Below are 19,784 nucleotides of genomic sequence, written 5' to 3' on the forward strand. Positions count from 1 at the left end.
CCAGCTTTCTCCAGTCTCATTCCCTCCATGCTACCATGTCCTGCAGCCACTGGACAAATCTGGGTGCGGAATGAGCCAGTCAGTGCAGTCCATGAATGGACTTTCACATGGACCAATGTACCCAAGGCTTTCCGCTCCTGCATCCATGGGGGAAGGACAACAGGTGCACCGATGATGTGAAATTCCATTCCAGGGGACGTTGCACTCCTGGGTTTTATGTTTTGTTTGGTTTTATTTGCACTTTGGTTTTGTTTGCCCTTTCTTTAGTTTGTGGCAGCTGATCTAGCTGTGTTGTTGACTTTTAATTCATTATTTTTCTATTCAATCCCTCAGGGTATGAGTGCTTAGAAAACAAAGAGAGACAGGAAGTCCAAAGCAAAGTCTTAGATTAACAATACATATATTGGTAAGTATAATACAGGTAGATTGACACAGTACACTAGCGTTGTGCTTATCTCTTCCCCCATTTCACCCTCCAAACCAAGGAGGTGGGCGCACAAGGCATCCAATACTTCCCTGGCTCTCCTGGACCCTGCCGCAATCATCAGAGGTGCGCTTATTGGCTGCTTGTACCAGGCCTGTAAACCAGCACAGGCATCGACCCACTCCTGGCCAAAGTACTCTGCCTTATCCTCACATGGCTTGTGTGGTGCCCAGAGGCTGTAATAACATGAATGGCCTTGTACACATGGGCATCCAGATGGTTTTGTAGGCAGCACCATATTGCCTTCAGTGGGCCAAATGCACATGCCATTACTACCCTGCACCTGGTCAGGGTGTAATTAAACCTCCTTCTGCCAGGTACTCTCACATCAGGGCAGGGCTTCATGAGCCAGGATAGAGAGGATAGGCTGAGTCTCCCAAGATAACAATGGGCACAGACACCCTGTTGATATCTGGATGGGAATGAAGAATATAGAAAAAAGTCCCAGCTTGTCCCAATTAGAAAACTCCACAAATCCAGGACACTTCGGCACCATTCATTCTCTTGGTGCACTCCACGTTGTTGTTCATGAACCTCCTTCTGTAGTCAACAGAGTCCTGTGCAATCCTTTCTGGTTTACATATTGTTGTGCTCCTTGTGAGGTAGAGGGGACAGATAATGCACGTGTGTGCCGTCAGTGGCCCTAGAACAGTTCAGGAAGCCCATTTCCCCAAAGGCTGCTATTATTTTGGGCATATTATCAATCTCCGCTACCCTTGGCTAATCCACAGTTGTAATCTCCTTGCAAACCTCCATCATCACAGCACTTACAGTTGACTTGCCAGCACCAAGCTGATTAGCCAGTGACTTGTAGCAATCTGGGGTATCCAGCTTCCAGATGGCAATAGCAACCTGCTTGTGGACTTGTATGATCTCTCTCATCTGCATGTCCTGGTGGCGAAGGGCCAGGGCAAGCTCCCATGCAGCTCCAGAAATGTGGTCTTCCTCATGCAGAACTTCTGGAGCCACTACTGGTCATCCCAGGCCTGCAGGGCAATGTAGTCCCATCACTCTGTGCTTGTGGTCCTTCTCCAGAACCATTGGTCAGCATGGGGGGACCCACACCCATTCAAGCTTCCATCAGTGTCTCCACCCTGCTGTGTCTGCATGTAGCCTCTGTTATCTCCTTAGCAGGGCATGCCACCATCTTCTCAGGGTAAGAAGCCACTGCCAAAATACGCTGCACTGTGTCTCATGCCCTGCATTTGCCTCCTGTTGCTGAAATGAGAGTTGCATGAATATCAACAGCTAGAACAGTTATCAATCTTAGCAGGACCTCTGCCTTGCCCTTGGTTGGAACAAAGTCTGCAGACAGAAATCTAGAGCATGCCAAGCTGGAAGTTGTTTTCTGAGTTAGTGAGCTAACTGCCCAGGGGCCAAGGAAGAATAGACAGGTTATCTCACAGTATACTGTGAAACAATTCAGAGTGGTAGAGGTGTAGTGAAATACTAAGAACCATTGGATGTGCCCCAAGAAGATCTAGTGCCTCGCGTGTATGAGAGCAGCACCAGTGTGGATGTGGCAATTTGGGTATGGCTCAAGTGTGATTGGACTCTCACATCCAGGCTATACTAAGCCAGGTTCCCAGACGCAAGTGAAGTCTGCTGTGAAGATGTACTCTTAATTGGAAAATCAGGTGAATTAGACCGATTGAAAGAGGGATTTAGAGTCTGCATAGAATATGGGTATGGCTGAATCAGGTTATGTAAAATAAAAATTAACTCAGACCAAACTGCAAACATAATAAGGTTTGATTCCTCTGCCTCCTAGACACGCTCCCCTCCCTCCCCCCACATTTCCCTTCATATTTGTGCTTTCTGGTTTTACATTAGATCAGAAGCAATAGTACCATAAATACCACCCCAAGGTTATTCCTATTATGAGCCATGGGGAAAACTGGAGCTCTACTGGAAATCTTATGACATTTGATCTCATAACAGGTTTCCATCCCAATATCCAGACTAGAAATGTTTAAAAGAACCAAACAGAATAGATCCTCCAGACCTTTCGAGGTTTTGCCATTGCCCCTGAATAACCCTATGTGTGGTGGTGGTGATGGGGGGGGGTTGGGAAGGGGAGAAGGGGAAGGTAGATTCTGCCCGTTTTCTACCACTCTGCTCATTACACTGTAAACAGATGGTAAAAAAAAATAATTCTCCTGTGGAAAGTCTATTCTGCATGTCTGTTATGTACGTTACAATTTTACTTATCAATAAAAATTTAAATGTAAATCCTACTTCCACATTTCAGCAGCTCATAACAGTTTCAGTATCCTGTTCTTGAAACTCAACTAAAGGACTTGCTGTGAATTAGCTCACACTCTCCCTGCATCTCATTTTGTATTGTGTATTCTTCCTTTGATCTGATCTCTGAGGCCTGTTTTACTGAGTGTATATTTAATAAGTAAAGGATGTGTATTTCATAATTCAGATCAAAGTTGTGACCAGTCACATTTACTTGGTATCTTTAAGTCAAGAAAGTTTCACAGTTTGATGTTTTCCATTCTTCAGCAGCCAGAGGATTAATTGATGTGCCAAGGTACAAAGAAGGTATTAGAGAGAGATTTATAACTTACATTTTCAAAGCTTAGAGCAGAGGTTATTGAATGTTTTCATTAACAGGATGAAGTAAAAATTAACTGATTAAATTATTGAGTGTTCTTCTCTAGCCATTTAGTTTCAAGTTTATATTTTGAAGATAACATGTTATGTATTGTACAAGTAGCAAGGAGATTGGTATATTATTTGTGATTTAGTTGGTCTGAACAAAAATGCCATGCCAGTCTTTGTGCTCTAAACAAGAATGAGAATAGATTCAAGGAACATATCTTTAAATTATACCAGATCTATGTAAGAACATTTAGGCCACGTCTACACTATCTGCCGGATCGGCGGGTAGTGATCGATCCCCGATGGCTCTGCTGTTGACTCTGGAACTCCACCAGGGCAAGAGGCAGAAGCGGAGCTGACGGGGGAGCGGCGGCCATCGATCCTGCGCCGCGAGGATGTGAAGTAAATGATTCTAAGTCCATCTAAGATACGTCGACTTCAGCTACACTATTCTCGTAGCTGAAGCTGCGTATCTTAGATCGATCCCCCCCCAGTGTAGACCAGGCCTTAGTCAATGAAGTTCCAACCAAAATTAATTTGATCTCCTGTGATCATCAGTAATATTTACATGAACATGTGTAAGTTGGGATGGGTTTTGTCTTAGAGCCGTGGTGGCTATAGAGATCAACCAACCAGGTTTCAAAATAAAACCTTCAAGGCTGATGTGAATGGTGATTTTGATGTGAATAGGATGTACAATAAATCACCTTACTGAGTTTGCCATCTCAGTTTGACCATCATGTACTTACCCCAAGATGTTTGAACTGAATGAACTCTAGTTTGGTCTCTTGCAGCAGAGAAAATGAGAGAGAGAATCAACATATCATTATTGAGCCTCTTTCACTGATATTGAAGTATATGACAGATATTTCTTCAAATATTCCTTTTTTTGGGTTGGGAAGATGGCTAGCTTTTATGATGAATAGACTGAGCTCTAAAATGGCAACATTCTGAGATTTCCCTATATGCCCTGACTATTCTATTCCTGTTGTTCAAACACTGGTTCTGCTTTGCACATGGCGCTCTCGGTAGAATGGAAGCCATCTTCTTTCTTGAATTTCACCAGTGAGAGAAACACTTAAAATTTATACAGGAAAGAAACTAAAGTAGACATAGTAGTCTGTTTGGCAGCCATATTGGGGCCTTGTGTTTTAAGAAATAAGTTATAACAGCCAAATAAAAATATTGTATGAAGTATTACGAGGAAAAAGGAAAAAGATATGGAAGTTTATAAATGTCTGGTTACATTGGTATGCCTGCTTAGGCTTGCTTTAAACTCATTAGGTGAAATCCTCGTTCTATTGAAGTCAATGGCAAAACTTTCTTTGACATCAGGAGGGTCAGAATATCACCTAGCTATGTATTATATGGGGCTATCATGGGGTCCACTTACCAGTAGGGCGCCTTCTCCTGGTTGCTCTGGGGATTAGATTTTTGCAGTTCTCACACCCCCTTCTGCGGGTTCCACTCTCTGTGTTCTCGCTCTTCCTCTGTGATCGGGGTGCTCCTTTGTGACTCAGCCCTCCAGCTAGGTCACTATAGTCCTCCCCTTGTGGTATCAAAGTCCCTCTATACAAATGGCAGTCTACCCTTCACTACCCTGACTGTGCCACTCCTGCAGAACTACTCTGGGTTCCAGTCTAATAACCCTATCTCTAGCTACGGTGGCCTGCTCACTCCCAGACCATGCTGCTCTTCCCCTGGACTCCTTCCTACATCTTAGCTCTACCTTTTGGTGCCTCCAACCTGGGTTTAACAGCCCAAACTCCCTCCTCCCAGGGAGTAACTGCAGGCTACTTGGCACTGTAGCCCCAAACGCACCTCCCTTTTCCTGGGGAATGACTGCAGACTACTTCCCGTGCAGCCCCTTTCTGATGCCAACTTCCTATCTTCATACCAGCTCTGCCCATTCCTTCTCAGCTGGGGCTCCACCTCCAATCAGTTTTTCCATTCCTGGCTCTCCCTCAGTTGCAGCCTTTCAAGTTAATTGACCTGCTGCTCATCTGCATGAATTCTTTCAAGGCTGGTATGGGGTGGGCACCCCATCACAGGTTCTAAGGACTGTTGATGCAGCAAGGTGGGGAACATCAGGGAGCCAGTTACAGTGCCCTGATTTTCTGACTCAGTCCTGGTGGAGGTTCAAGAAGCCAGTTTGGCAACTCTCTCCTCACTCCTCCTGTCCATTAAGTTGGAGGCTGTAGGGATGGTGGCATAGGAACTGACCACTCTGACTCTGAGCCCATAGGGGATACCCTACACCAACATGGGAATGGTCTGTGGTTTCTGCTTCCTCTATGCTGTCTGAGCAGTGCAAAGGGAGCAGAACAAGGCAGATCCCAGGTACTTTAGGAACTCAAGTTTCAGAGTAGCAGCCGTGTTAGTCTGTATCCACAAAAAGAAAAGGAGTACTTGTGGCACCTTAGAGACTAACAAATTTATTTGAGCATAAGCTTTCGTGAGCTACAGCTCACTTCATCGGAATGCATTCCAGGAAAATGTCTTGCAAAACCCTCCAGAATTTTTCTACTGATATTAGAGTTCTGGTTTTGGCATTAGGACATTCAGAATATTATGTAAGGCCACATTTGTTCTCTGTCTAGTCATACAAATTTAAACAGCTTCTTACCCTTTAGAATGATGTCAAAATGATATTTGTTTTATAACTTATGGAAATGATTTGGTGCATGAGTATAAAGAAGAGATGGGTGAGAGTAAGTGGAATAAAGGGAGTAAATTGCAGATATCTGCTGATCTGTTTGGTAATCCCAATTTTCAAAGAAAAAAACTGGAGATCTATGATCCTGATTCATGAAAGCAATTGAGCATGTAGTAAGTTCGTCCCTATTTGGGACAGCACTTGAACTTTAAGCGTCTGCTTAAGTCCCATTTATACTGCTTACTGAATAGGTAGTTATTTCATATTTCTTATGAAATTAATATTTTAGTTCTGTTTATTCAGTATATACCCCAGATCTTATTTACCATACACCAAACCCTGAATACAGAGTTATTAATATCCTCATGGGCTTTTCTTTAGTGCTGACCATCATAGTGTTTGTGATTCACAGGTATTAATGAATTAATCTTCACAACTCCTCTGTGAGCTATTTTTGTATTTCACAGATTGGGAATTGAGGCACAGAGAGATTAAGGTCAAATAGTCAAAAATGAACATATGGAAGCTCTGATTTTCAGAGGCTTTTACAACTTCAACCATATTTGTCTAACCCTTTGCCAGCAAGGTCACAAGGTTACTGAAAAAGATGTGCCAATAGGTGATGTTATGGAAAAATAGACTGCAATAGACTATAATATATTGTTCAAGACCACAAGACACCTGATTGGAACATCTGTGGTCCTGCTTTGAGCAGGGGATTGGACTAGATGACCTCCTAAGATCTCTTCCAACCCTAATCTTCTATGATTCTATGATCTTTGAATGTCTGTTCTGACCGCAGGATATGTGTTGTGCGTATATGCTAATGAGAAGAGGAGGAGCTACAACAACCTATGAAAAATGGGGGACCCAATATTCATAGAGTGTGAAGTACAGATAAGGAAAAGAGGGTTGACACCTTCATGAATATGCAGAAAGTATTAGGTGTATTCAGAACTACAATATAAAAGAGGGTTTCCTGGTTGGGTAAAAATGGGAAGACTACCCTATGAGAAACCTCAGCAGGAATCATCCCTCTAGCAATGATCATCTATTGAGATGTGAGTATTACTACAGTTATAATTATTGCATTGGTTTTTGTAGGCTTTCTATATGCATGGATAATTGTAACTTTACTTATTGCTAGGGCTGTCAAGCAATTAAAAAATTAATCGTGATTAATCGCACAGTTAATAATAGAATACCATTTGTTTAAATATTTTTGATGTTTTTCTACATTTTCCAATATGTCGATTTCAATTACAACACAGAATACAAAGTCTACAGTGCTCACTTTATATTTAGTTTTTATTACAAATATTTGCACTGTTAAAAACAAAATAAATTGTATTTCTCAATTCACCTAATACAAATTCTATAGTGCAATCTCTTTATTATGAAAGTTGAATTTACAATCTAGAATTATGTACAAAAAATATCTGCATTAAAAATAAAACAATGTAAAATTTTAGAGCCTACAAGTCCAATCAGTCCTACTTCTTATTCAGCCAATTGCCCAAACAAACAAGTTTGGTTACAATTTGCAGGAGATAATGCTGCCCGCTTCTTGTTTACAATGTCACCTCAAAGTGAGAACAGGCATTCACATGGCACTGTTGTAGCTGGCTTTGCAAGATATTTATGTGCCAGATGTGCTAAAGATTCATATGTCCCTTCATGCTTCAACCACCATTCCAGAGGACATGCGTCCATGCTGATGATGGGTTCTGCTTGATAACGACCCACAGCGGTGTGGACTGATGAACATTCATTTTCATCATCTGAGTCAGATGCCACCAGCAGAAGGTTGATTTTCCTTTTGGTAGTTCAGGTTCTATAATTTCCGCATCAAAGTGTTGCTCTTCGAAGACTTCTGAAAGAATGCTCCACACCTCGTCCCTCTGAGATTTTGGATGGCACTTCAGATTCTTAAGCCTTGGGTTGAGTGCTGTAGCTATTTTTAGAAATCTCACATTGGTACCTTCTTTGCATTTTGTCAAATCTGCTGTGAAAGTGTTCTTAAAAAGAACATGTGCTGGGTCATCATCCAAGAGTGCTATAACATGAAATACATGGCAGAATGCAGGTAAAACAGATCAGAAGACATACAATTCTCCCCGCAAGGAGTTCAGTCACAAATTTAATTAATGCATTATTTTTGTAATGAGCATCATCAGCATGGAAGCATGTCCTCTGGAATGGTGGCCAAAGCATGAAGGGGCATATGAATGTTTAGCATATCTGGCACGTAACTACCTGGCAACACCAGCTACAAAAGGGCCATGTGAATGCCTGTTCTCACTTTCAGGTGACATTGTAAACAAGAAGCAGGCAGCATTATCTCCTGCAAATGTAACCAAACTTGTTTGTCTGAGCAATTGGCTGAACAAGAAGTAGGACTGAGTGGACTTGTAGGCTCTAAAGCGGGGGTGGGCAAACTATGGCCCACGGGCCACATCTGGCTCGCGGGACAATCCTGCCCGGCTCCTGAGCTCCGGGCCAGGGAGGTGAGTCCCCAGCCCCTCCCTCGCTGTCCCCCCTCTCCTGTGGTTGTGCCACCGCGTGGGTAGCGCGGCTTGTGCCTGCCCACCTCCAAGGCTTTCAAATAAGCCTGTCCTGCTGCTCTGAGCGGCCTGGTAAGGGTAAGGGGACAGGCAGGAAGTCCCAGGGGGCAGTCAGGGGACAGGGGGCGGTTGGATGGGGCGGAGGTTTGGTGGGGGTGGTCAGGAGACAGGGAGCAGGAAGGGTTGGATAGGGGGTGGGGTCCTGGGGGGCAGTTAGGGACAGGGGTTCTGGAAGGGGGTGGTCAGGGGACAAGGAGTGGGGGAGGGATGGATGGGTTGGAGGTCCCAGGGGGCCTGTCAGGGGGCGGGGGTGTGGATAGGAGTTGGGGTAGTCAGGGGACAGGGAGCAGCAGGGGTTGGATAGGGTGTGGGGTCCTGGGGAGGCGGTCAGGGGACAAGGAGCAGGGGGGGTTGGATGGGTCAGGGGTTCTGAGGGGGGCAGTCAGGGGTGAGAAGTGGGAAGGGGCGGATAGGGGGCCGGGCCAGACAGTTTGGGGAGGCACAGCCTTCCCTACCCAGCCCTCGATACTGTTTCGCAACCCTGATGTGGTCCTCAGGCCAAAAAGTTTGCCCCCCCCGCTCTAAAGTTTTAGAGTGTTTTGTTTTTGAGTGCAGTTATGTAAAAAAAAAAATTCGACATTTGTAAGTTACACTTTTACGATCGCGATTGCACTACAGTACTTGTATGAGGTGAATTGAAAAATACTATTTCTTTTGTTTATCATTTTACAGTGAAATATTTGTAATAAAAATAATATAAAGTGACCACAGTACACTTTGTATTCTGTGTTGTAATATAAATCAATATATTTGAAAATGTAGAAAAACACCCAAAAATATATAATAAATTTCAATTGGTATTCTATTGTTTAACAGTGTGATTAATCATGATTAATTTTTTTGAGTTAATTGCGTGAGTTAACTGCCATTAATCAACAACCTTACCTATTGCTTTAATAAAACTTGTAGTACAGATAAGACTCTTTGTTTTTGTAATTGTGTCTGTGATCATTATCCTTGGACTTTGTGTGTTTCTAGCATTACAGTAGAGGAAGAATGTTTTGGGGGTAGCGGCAGGCCAAGGCCAGGCCCACAGGGGGCGTGTCACTGAGCCACGCCCTGCCCCCAGCTCTGCTCTGGCCCCACTCCCACCCGTGGCCCCGGCCCCGCATGTGGCCCCATCCCGAGCCTTGGTGCGGTTCCATACCTGCCAGGGGCACAGCTGCTGGCCCTCACTGCAGCCTGGCTGCAATTCCACTCCCGGCCCCGCCCCCAGCCTTGGCCCTTGGCTGTGGCTTCGGTCTCACCCCCAGTCTTGGCCCCGGCCATGGCTACAGCCCTGCTCCCAGACTCACCCACAACTCCGTCCCCAGTCTCGACCTCCTTACTCCTGTCCATGCTCCCACCCACCCCCAAGCTGCGGCCCTGCTCCCAACCCTGGTGCGGACACCACCAGGGGGCACGGTGCGGACAGGGATAAGGGAGGGGGGGAGAGGCATGCAACCCTCAAAAGTTTGGGGACCACTGCATTAGAGTCTCCAAATTTCAGAAAAGCACCAGAGGCAATTTCACTCTGTTGAGCTGTAGCAACCAGAACCGAACCCATGGTGGTGTGATACAACCTCACTAAATGTACCTTAAATAAAATAAAAGGCTAGAGTATCTTAGTTAATGGGAGTGATCTCTTTTAAATTCAGGGTGGGACACATATTATAGAGTTAGGTTGAAGAGACTGAGACCAATATGTGGGAGATGTTGCCTGTGCAAGCTCCAAAGAGGTCAGAACTTGATTTAATTAGCTCCTTTCCAGAAAACAAACTTCACTCTTGATGGTATAATATTAGCACTTATTAGGGAACTAGATGTCTCACATTAGTGCTAATGAGATACATAGCCTATTACCTGTAGGCCAGCAGTCTGAATCTAGCCCAATTCAACGTTGATTAAAAATTGTTCCAATCTAATAGATCTTTGGTGATCTCAATAATGGTAGGTTTCAGTCCCAGCTCCCAAATCAAAATCTCACCACCACAGTTTGCACTCATTGGCAGATTCAGCAGAGGCCGAGAACTTCATGGGCCATGGAGACTGAACTACACCCCCTGTGATCATTGGAGGAAGTCCCTCCCAACTCTAAAAGTTCAGGGTTGAGGCAGATTGACCAGGAGTGTGTTGGAGGATTGGCTTCTGCAGCCTTGTTGGATAAACCAGGTCTTCGTTCCTTAGAACTGCATGAGCAGTAAATCCACACAATTTTTTTAAAGCTGGCATTTATGGTTGCATGCAAATTAATTGCAGATATGCATATTGGTTCATGGCATAATTTGCCACACATGGCACAAAACCTCTGTTTGTATCAAAGAGATACAGAGACTGAAAAGAAATCCAATGAATTCAGAGGAAATAAAACTGCCTTTGACAGACACCAAGTCATAAGGAAAGATAGCGATGTTTTGCTGTTTTATATAAATCATTGGCATATTCTGTATACCTAAGCTGCCATGTCTCAATATAAATGACATCAGTGTCTGTTTTTACACATATGTGCTTTTCAATAGATGGCATATCCCAGAATTTAAACTATTAAAGGAAGTATTATTGGCAGGTTTGTATTCTGCGTGCATATTTGAGAACTGAATTCTGCCCTTGGGGAACTGACAATGCTACTAGTCAAAGGAGAAGCTATTAAAAAAATTGAAGATCCTAACATGAGCAATCAAGAGATGTTTTTGTTTTGTTTTTTCCTCTCATTTTCAAAGGGTTGAAAAATAGCTGATACTGTGGTGGTGATAATGGCACAACGCACTGGAAAGAGAGGATCTGAGACAGAGCAAGTAAACTTAGCTCTGCGCTCTCTAGCTATTTCTGCAGTCTCGCTTGTGGCTATGGTAATAACAGGGTTTTTTGTTAATATTGTTATTACTGTTTTCATTGTTGTTACAGGCAGTGAGCTAGCTTTTGCTAGTTTTGCATATATTTAAAATATCTCTAGAGTGACCTGAAATAGTTTTTCCACAAGACATCTAATTGGCATTATTTTTAAGTTCAGCACTCTCTAATCTGTCTAGGTTTTTGTCTGAACGCTTCCCAAGTATTTATGGACTTATCTTCACAATGTCCCTATTAGGTAGGTTATGACCATCACGGGGTAAAATTGAGTATACCACTAGCAAGCTGGGAATTTCCCCTTTTCATTGGAACAAAGTTCCCAGTTTCAGACCTGTTGGGCCATAAGATCTTGGACCCAAAACTTCATCATTTGTCTAAGACTGATTATGTTCCATTTTATGCCTTAGGCAAGTGTAATTTTGCAGTTAGATATCCCATTTGTGGGCTGGTTCTTTTTGTAATAAAATCTGGTGTCTGTTTGTAGATACTCAGAGATCTGCAATGTTAGAAATAATCCAGGCAAATATGCATGTTGGGTAGGGTGCCCAAAGATATGTGACAAATGCACTTTGACAGGGCTCTCAGCATCACATGTGGGGTGTGTGTGTATGTGTGCAGGTATTATTTATTATCTGGGGCCCATAAGTGCTACATGTCTCACAAACAGAATTAGGCAAAAAGTCAATCAAGGGCCCTGATCCTTCATTCAGATCCACATGTGCAAACCTTTGTGGCATCTCATTGGTTTCAACAGGGCTCCGTAAGCTCACAGGTCCAGCAGCACAGGCCCCAAACCTATAATCAGATCTAAGTAGACAAGACAGAAAATATGGGGAGGCAATATGCATTAAAGCAGGGGTTCCCAAACTTGGTTCATAGCTTGTTCGGGGTAAGCCCCTGGCGGGCCGCGAGATGCTTTGTATACCTGAGCGTCAGCAGGTATGGCTGCTTGCAGCTCCCAGTGGCCGCGGTTTGCCGTTCCCGGCCAATGGGAGCTGCGGGAAGTGGTGGCCTGGCCCACGCTGCTTCCCGCAGCCCCCATTGGCCGGGAACAGCGAACCGCAGCCACTGGGAGCTGCGAGCGGCCGTACCTGCTGCTGCTGCTCAGGTAAACAAAGCATCTCGCGGCCCGCCAGGGGCTTACCCTGAACAAGCCGCGAACCAAGTTTGGGAACTCTTGCATTAAAGCAAACTGCAGTTGTGCCCATTTTAAGCATACCACATACTTGTCCTATTTTTTAAAAATAGAAATCTTCTTCCTTTATCTATGGGTCCTGCTGGCCCGCCCTCCCATGTTAAATAAGCCCTCCTTCCACACTTCTCACCAAACCCTATAGATTAGGTCTCTGTGAATAAACAAACAACCAGTCAGATGGTGCCCATTTTATTCCAAATGTCCAGAGATGGAAACATGGCTCTTGGTGCAGGGACAAGAGCCCTTATTACAGGTCCTGCCCTGAAGCCTGTGTGAACTCCCCTGCTTTTTTCTCCTTCCCATGAAAGGGATCATGATGGGAAACTGTGCTGTTGGGTCTGCTTGGGCAGAGAGCAGTGATCTTCATGACTGCTTGTGTCCACAGACTCTCTGGTAGCTCCTGGTGCATAATGCAGGTGTGTAGAAATTAGGTGATCCCAAATAAGTGTTGTTAAAACCTTTATACCACTCCTCTCTGTAATCTGTTCAGTGTAGGTCTCACATTATACAAAACTTGTTTAAGGAATGTTTTTCGTAGAGAGCCTTAACATTTTTGGAGGCTATTTCTTAAATTCATTCCACTTGTAAAGCTATGTGACTTAGTTACCTTGCAACCTACAATCCAGGACTCGGAACCATAAAAACCTCCAAAAAAGATCTATAATAACTTTTCTGCCCTTACAAATGTGACAGCTTTAAGATCTAACATCTATCTTGTGAGCCTCCAAGATCTAGAAGTAAGTATCTCCCCTTTTGGATAGTATAAATTTCCAGTTTCTAGATTAGTAGGCCCACTGGTGAACAGACTTTAAAGTCATGCCATTTTTATGTATAGAAAAGCAGTCACTGGTGTGGGACTGATTCTTCCCAAACGGATGCTGCTAAAATGCTTATGCCATACTACATCAAGGTGTAGGTAGCTATTGCCCTTATCACAGTGGAATGTAGGTATTATATTTCTGTCTGAAATATTCATTACTGTGTGTATGTGTTTTTATATACAATATGTATGTATATCAATACACATAAGAATATATATAATATTAAAATATTGCACCTACAAACTATTCTGACAGATAGATTGGGAATGTTTAGATAGATTTATTATTGCACTTGAATATAAATACTTGACTGTAAAATATCAGGTCATTGTAGGAAAGATTTAGTGAATGAAGGGATCAAACAAATGCGAGAGGAGAGTGGCGGAGATATTCTCGCTACATTGATAAAATTGCAGTTAGAGAAGTCTGGAATTGAAATATCCAGCCAGTACTCACTCTCTCCTCTTGATGAATGCCAACCAACAATGACCTTCTGGCAGATCAGGTGCTAGGAGCCCAGAGTTATCACCTGAAAGCAACTTGTGGTTTTGAATGACCATTAGCTCATTAGCATTACTGCTAGGGGAAGCCAGAGGGAAAATAGGACCATTGGAAGGAAAAGGAGATAAAGGAAAGTAACAAAGGGAAAATGAAAATACTTGCATCCTAGGGTGCTGTGGATTGTTTCTTTGGTTACCTCTCTCCATCATCTCGATAGGCCAGACCATCCATCATCAGGATATGTGGAGTTGAGGTGTGTGGGGAGGGTGTAAGAAACTGGGCATGGGACTTCCATAGTTATTGTGAAGAGTCTAGTCCTAATGCTGGTGTAAGACTAGTGCCAGTAATGCTGCCTACCCAAAGGAAGCACTGGCCAATGAATCCAGAATTCTCTAGGTGATCTTCCTACAGAATAACCTCTCCTCAGCCTCACCTCTGTGGCCAGTGTCTTAAAGTCACAACCTGGTCCTGTGTGTTATGGGAACTATGTGAGCAGCATGCATAGAAGTACATTCTCTGAGTCAAATAGAGTTTTAAGTTAATTAGCAGATGAGTGTTGGTTTTGCAGTTGTCATTGAGTGCATGATCCAGAAACTTGTATTCATGTGAATCATTCTTGAATATGCAAGTCATCCCATTGACTTGAGTGAAACAACTTAGACAAGTAAAGGCTGCAAGAATACAACCCCTTTGCCAGTAGTTGGCAGATATTGGAAAAGTATTCCACCGGTGGTTAGCTTGGGAAGGGAGATTAAAGTAATCCATATCCCACAGACTACACATTTGAAATGTCTACTCTTTCCCAAACTCACTCTCTATCAGCTGTCGTTAGGGAAAGCAAAGTAAAGCAGCATGTCATTCAGAGTCTCTACCAGTGACATACATGTGAATTAGAGTAGGATCTTCCTCCCCAATCCTCAGAGTGGATCACTCCAGGGTCTTGTCTCCCCTTAGTGGCCCGGTGCCCCCATTGGGAGATCTGTATGCATGCTATTAAGCTGTAAAATGTGTTAATAACACCCTACTACTTTTTGATCCTAAAAGAGACTGGCAGACTCTGACTGGAATACTTAAAAGTGCCGTTGTCCTGTTGGAGGAGACAGAAGCATATAGGGGCTGATTTCTTTAGAGACAGGACTCCTGCATTTCAATATCTGCCAAACCAGCCAACTAATTCTTCTCCTGCACCAGCATCCCAGTGGGAGAATTGTCTTCTCAAACTTTTAGAATTACTTTTCTCTCTTTCAACATCATAGATACAATGCTGCCTGTCTCAGAGACAGAGGCAAACTTAAATAGCTGTAGATATATAAAGGAACAAAAGTATATGAACCTTTTGAAGCATGGAAACCACTTTAAATAATTTAGAAATCTTCCTTATCATTCCACTGTTTTCCTTGTCAGTTTAGATGTACAGATTCAGCTACTCAATTCTCTAGATAAAGGTTAGGTGAATACAACGGACTGTAATTTTGTGCTTATTGGTAGTTGGTTACTCATAGTCTCATCCTTCCTCTGTTTGAAAGTAACCCAACATTTTCAAACCCTTTAAGATCTCCTTGAGTTACCAAGAGTCCCTAACATAAAGTTTGTGTATTTTCTTAATGTATTTCTTATTATGGTAGATTGCTGTCTGCAAAGGACTTTATAAATATATGTCACACATTTTGCAATTTCAGGCAGATCCCTCAGTTCCCACAAATCACTTAGGTAGAAGATGCACTATAATACTTAAAACTAGTGCTCTGCCTTTTAGTGAACCAAATGAACCTGCCGTGGAAAAACATTTGCAAGTATCCGGCATTTATGTGGAGGTCCAGAGACAACAACCCCCTTATTACTTACTATATATTGTATTGGTTTTCATGGAAAAGAGAAGTAGTTTTTAAAAAAATAAAAATCAGAATGCTTGGATTGGAGTGGAGAGGAAAAGCTGTTACTGTCTGATGCTGTTTTTTTCTTTGCATTGGCTCTCAAATTACGGGGTTGATTTGATGAAAAATTGCAAGAGGCTGCTCATTTCTGACTGACCCTGCTGCCTAACAAGATAGACCCTCAACATAATTGGGTTGATACTGATTTGATTGCACCAAAAATTGTGTTTTTAAAATAAAAGTCTGATTTTAAACCTGCTGAACTTGTCCTTAGGTTTCTCCTTTTGTGTCTGGGTATGGCAGGCTCACTCCATGCTAGGTGACTCAATCTTGTGCACTACAAATCAGAGGCACAATTCAGTGGGCTAAGGCTGAAGTTTGAGCTTTGTTTTGCATTAGTCAGCTTTTGTACATCTGTTTAAAGGAAAAATACCATTCTGCCAATATCCAGGTCCTCGTAATCCCCTGTGCCCTTAACCAGTATGACAATGGAACTAGTAGTTCCACTGATATTACAATCCCCTTGCCTACCACAAAGACACAAATTGGTGGATAATTTTAATGACATAAACTTTGGAGTGTGTGTGTGGAGAGTTTGCTTGGGTCATAGCAGTGAAGGCAGTCTCCTCCACCCCTTCACTGTACTACATGACGAAAAGGTGACCAGAGTGTGTGTTGGGCCAGATCGGGAAGCCAAAACTTGTGCAGTGCCAGCAACATAGACCCAAAATGTGTGGGGAAGGGCAGGACCAGAAAATCTGTGAGATGTCCTAATTTGGCAGCACTTCAGAGCAGCTTCTTGGCTGCTCCCATGGAACACAGACACTACATTAAAGGTGCTTCCCATAAGCTGCTGTGCTCTTGCTCAGCGGCTCATGTGAGTGCAGTGGATTGCAATTTGCAACCACCTATATGAGGTGAAAATATGATCGGAGACCCTGCTGCTCAGGCTCCAGATATCCTATTCCCAAAAGTTCTTAGTTACCTGGCAGATTCCCCCCTTGTGTGGATAACACATGGGTTGTATCAGACAGAGAATGTTACAGCCAATTTTGTATGGGGGTGAGGATAGTTTATGCCTGGAGAGTTGATTGCAGTTATAAACACACAAAACACTTATATTAGCCACCACTGCTCCTTATCTGAGGCCTCGTGTACTAAATTTCAGCATTGCAGCAATTTTGATGCTGATTGCAACGTACATAAAGCTTCCACCAATCCTGCAAATAAGTTTCAATTGCTTGTTTTTTAGCACAAGTACAGTAAGTATCACCAGGTGTGATAGACTCCTCTCTTTTATAAGAGAGTAAATTTACATGGCTGAAAAAGAGAGTTTACAGTGGATAAAACACTGACATACTATACCCCCTTAACTACAGTGGTTCCAAGCATGCACTGCTATAACATATAATTACATTGCATTGTGTAAGTGGAACACCAACTATGGTAGCGAGACGCACGTCTTTCATCTTTTGATGTATAATGACATTCAAAATATTCTCTAGTACTCAGCTGATAAACAGCTTCAAGAATTGGGGTCTACAGAGTTGCTTGTTTGATTTTAAATTTGTAAGATTGGCACATGATCTCTTTTGAATACACTGTTCTGATGTGATCCATTTATCTAATGTAATTAACAGTACATGCTGAATGTACAATTAAGCTTGAAACTGTCAATGTCAGGCTGTTAAAAAAGGGTTGATAAAAATGAGAAGAGGAACTGCTGTTTTGTAATAAGCATCTGTGTTGCTTTTAAATCAAGAAGAAAAAAATCTGGATTTCAATATATTGCTGACTTCGTTGCCAGTATAATTCAATAAATATGTTAATTAGCTGATCTAAACAGCAAATAGAGTTGAGACTTTTTTGTGTCATTTATTTTTGTCAATTCTGTTTTTCAGAGGATTTCCTGTTTTGTTTACATTGGACTTTGAGTTTGCTTCTAGTAACGGAAAATGTTATTGAACTGTAATACAGAGGCAACTTTTTGTCTTTTTTTTTTTAAAGGGTATTTATATATTTTTGTGTATGTTAGACTGGCCTTCAAGAAATATCGAATTGGCAAAGAACAAATTTCTGTCTCTACCACTATCCCCTCCCCTACTGTAGGAGATTCTTCATAGGAAAGCATGTAAAAATCTTACAAAAACAAAAAAATATACAGTAACAAGCAAAGTACAGTATACCTGAGAATTTCAGAGGGGAGAGTTCTTCCTGACCATATCTATATTTGTATGAAACTTGATTTATAGCTCTTGTATTTTTAATACTAATTAAGATAACTGCGTATGCTATCTGAATCAATTTCTTTCTTAAAAGCAATTTGCCTCAATACTTGTTTTTTTTAAGTGTGTTCTTGTTTTTTTGTACTAGGGGCTGTACTATTTTCTAACTGGTAAAGGCATAACTCAAATTTTAAAATATCCCCAAACACTGCAGCATAGGAAAAAACATAAAAATAATGCTAGCAACATTAATAGTTATCAGGATCATGGTTCTAGATATGAGAAATCTGTAGCTCTGGTAAGTGCTTGGTATGATGAGATACCTACTTGTGGGTGTGCAGAATTGGCAAACTGCTTTATCTGTCTTGACTTTGCCTCAGATGCAGTATTTTGAAAATGATTGAGTGGTGATTAGCATGCTATTGCTGAGTGAATAGGTCCAAACTCCTCTATTGTGAAGCATAGTATACTTTCCAGTACATCTGCTTTATTAGCTTTTTATTTTTGCATTTGTTGTCTGGTGACATACTTCTCCTTTTTCTCCAGGCCTCCTCCGTCTTTCTCCTTCCTTATTCTTTCTAATGATTCTTCTAAATTATAGGGATGAGTTGGTGAAATATAATATAATCACCACACTACGTATTATTTTTCCTTGTGCACTGCTAATTGCTGCTACTCAATTTATTTGTTATTGAAACATATTTGTAATTAATTTTCTGGAATCAAAAAATTTCATAATAGAGAAGCAGGTAAACAGAATGTACATTATTTGCAGAATTAATGTGTTTCACTAGAAGTTACAATTGATAAGTGTAGCTGTAGGTTTACAAAGTGCATTGCATCTGGCAGTTGGAAGTTTTGAAGAGAGGCCACCAGACTGTCAGTTGACAGCTGTAATGTTTTAGTTCCTGCAGTCTGTGTGTAGTGTTTCTTTGAGCCCAAATGCTACACTATCCATTACGCCTCGCTTAATTTTTGTCAGTGATACCAATTAGTTTTGAATGGAAGTATTTCTTAAATCCTTTAAATATCTTCTCTTGTTAGTATCCATTATTATAAGTACTATATGTTTAAGTATATTGGAACAAATTCTGATCTCAGTTACCCTGGTATAACGTAGGCTTCCATGGTCTGTCTGTATGCAAATTTGACACATGAATGTATACAGTATAAATCATTATTTAATATTTATCTGTAACGTGTCAAAATATTTCTGTTGTCAGTAGAAAAAATGAAAACAGAACAAATTCTGACAAGCTCTTATTTATTCATATTTTGGGTTATTTCATTGATTTCTGAGTGGATTTCAGTTTTTCTCTTTGGTTCCAGATTAATGAATTTTTTGCAAGGATATATTAAATCGCAAGACTATGTAACATAATTTATTAATCAGGAAAAATTATCTTTTTTGTTGAAAAGTTTGGTATAACACATCAGAAATGTAGGTTTAAAGACCTAACTTTATAAGTTTTCACTTTAATTTGAAACCCTCCAATATGCTTATCTCATATGCCCTACATAGATTTTGATGCCTGCCAATGATGCCAAGATACATTCACCAGGATGTATCCTAATGTGAATCCATTTCCCGAAATGGATGTGCTCTAACTAAGAGGAGGATCTGTGTTATACATGTGGAAACTCAAGTCCATTTTTCCCCTATAAGAATCCATAACTACTTATTTTTCTACATTTGTTTGAAGGAATTGTCATCATGTCCTGTATTGCACTGAGTCTCCAATGCTGAAACCAATGATTCCTGTCAAGTCAAGGAGAAACATTTGATACATAAGCGTAGAGCATCCAGTTATTCAGTTGTAGCAGATACTCCTTTCTTGGAAGTGGTTTAAAAACTAACTGTTAGGAATTGCCTGTACTATAGCTCACACCCACTTATTTTTCTTTAGCAGCAGAGCAGGGGAGTTTTTCTAAGAATAAAAAAAGTCTGAAAATTATTTGAATGCA

General features: G+C 41.7%; 1 protein-coding gene across 3 annotated transcripts in view; it reads left to right on the top strand.

Moving 5' to 3' along the window:
• Positions 1-19,784, top strand: part of PTPRN2 (protein tyrosine phosphatase receptor type N2) — a 1,019,026-nt gene that overhangs the window by 241,119 nt on the left and 758,123 nt on the right. The gene's annotated exons all lie outside the window — the stretch shown is intronic.

This window comes from Natator depressus, chromosome 2 (genome assembly GCF_965152275.1).
Source record: "Natator depressus isolate rNatDep1 chromosome 2, rNatDep2.hap1, whole genome shotgun sequence".
Lineage (NCBI taxonomy): Eukaryota > Metazoa > Chordata > Testudines > Cheloniidae > Natator > Natator depressus.